This window comes from Schistocerca piceifrons, chromosome 5 (genome assembly GCF_021461385.2).
Source record: "Schistocerca piceifrons isolate TAMUIC-IGC-003096 chromosome 5, iqSchPice1.1, whole genome shotgun sequence".
Taxonomy (NCBI): Eukaryota; Metazoa; Arthropoda; class Insecta; order Orthoptera; family Acrididae; genus Schistocerca; species Schistocerca piceifrons.
Window position 1 is genome coordinate 338,235,216 of NC_060142.1, and position 1,920 is coordinate 338,237,135.

Here is a 1,920-nt window from a genome sequence, read left to right on the forward strand (position 1 = left end):
CTAACACTGTATTTAGATACCAATTTTAGCATGAGGATGATCTGAAGATGATTGGTAGTCAAACGAAATGGGTTATCATCTTGTTGCTGTTCGTAGTCTTGCAATCGAGATCATCAAACTCTGTAATAGATAATACTATCTAACAATGTTAGGTGTTACAAAAAAGTAAGAAACATTAGTCTCTCTGCTGAGTTATGAACACAGCTTATTTAGTTGTTATCCAGAGAGTTACAGCTCAGAGACAATTTTTTAAATAGAATATAATTTTCTTTTCTGTCATGTAGCTGATAAGGCAACGGCCTTGCCGCAGTGGATACACCGGTTCCCGTGAGATCACCGAATTTAAGCGCTGTCGGGCGTGGTTGGCACTTGGATGGGTGACCATCCAGACCGCCATGCGCTGTTGCCATTTTTCGGAGTGCACTTAGCCTCGTGATGCCAATTAAGGAGCTACTCGATCGAATAGTAGCGGCTTCGGTCGAGAATACCATCATAACGACCAGAGAGCGGTGTGCTGACCCCATGCCCCTCCTATCCACATATTCCACTGAGGATGACACGGCGGTCCGATGGTCCCGGTAGGCCACTCGTGGCCTGAAGACGGAGTGCTTTTGTCATGTAGCTGATGTATTTAAACCACCTACGTACAAACCAGTTTAAATCGAATTTATGTCAATTTTAATTACGGAACTATACTTCGTTCATCATCAGAATAAAACTAACGTAAACAAGCACAAATGCGATGATTGGTCAGCAGCCGTAGCACATATAACACTGGTGTTGTTACACTCTTGGAAATAGGTCCGACTTATCTATTAGACTTCTTACCACCCTGTTACGGTAAAATAAATTTTAAGGTATTCTAATGTATTAACAGGCATTAACGTTTCTTGTAATCGTACTTTAACTATGTAATTTTTATTTAAAAAGTAGAGTACAGTCGCAGTATCTGCACTGTTATGCACTGATTGTCGCGCTGTTAATATATAGTGTGAAAATGGTTGACGCTGCTTCCTGCTACGTAGTGAAACATACACTTGGAACACCGATAAAAAGTGTCGAGAAGCAGATCGTTCTCAATGTTTTCCAGAAGTTCACGGAAAAACCTGCTTTGAGGTTTTCCTTACTGAAGTTAAGACGTTTTTTTTGAACCTGATGTATAGCTGAATCGGTAGCAGTGTAGAATAATAGTCTATTAAGTCCACGGATCGCTAGTTCAAATGTCGCATAGGCCCTTTTTTTGTTCAGTTTGGAATACCTACCTCTTATAAATATAAAACTCATCAAATATATGCTAATTAACAGATATCTAAACATCATTTTTATGAAACGCGCACGTTTTCTTCTTTCTAATTACATGTTGTGCGCAAAATTCCAGTTTTAATTGCAAATATAAATTCTTAAGTATCAGTATTTTATAAAAAAATTATAATAAAGGATGCTTAAATTAAGAAAACGTAACAAAAATAATTTTTAGGACAAAATGAAACATTAGATACTCTTTATATGGATTATTCATTTCTTTATGCCGCAGATGTGGTCTCACACGGGCCAGAGTCATAAGTGTCGAGAAACATGGAAAACAATAATTCTCAGGGCGTCGAGAACACCGTACGAACGCAGCATTTGTACAGTTGACACGGTACCTCTGGAATGTGAACGCGGGAGACCTGATCTGATGCTAAATTATGGGTTTTGTCACGAGACAAGCTGCCAGACGTAATGGAACTAATGCAAGAAGTTTTGTCACACGTCACTGCCGAACACTGGTGGTATACAGAACGGCACGTCAAATAAGATGAGAAAAAAATGAGGTGCTTGGATGGCTTCGTGGATTCTGTTGTTGATCGACTCGTTGTCAACGTTGCAGATGCCAGTACTGAAACGTATTCCTCGGATTCGGATATGGAAGGAATTCAG

General features: G+C 39.5%; 1 pseudogene; it reads left to right on the forward strand.

Annotated features, from left to right (window-relative positions):
* The first annotated feature begins 291 nt into the window (after positions 1–291).
* LOC124799732 lies at positions 292–409 on the forward strand (annotated as a pseudogene).
* The last annotated feature ends 1,511 nt before the right edge of the window (positions 410–1,920 follow it).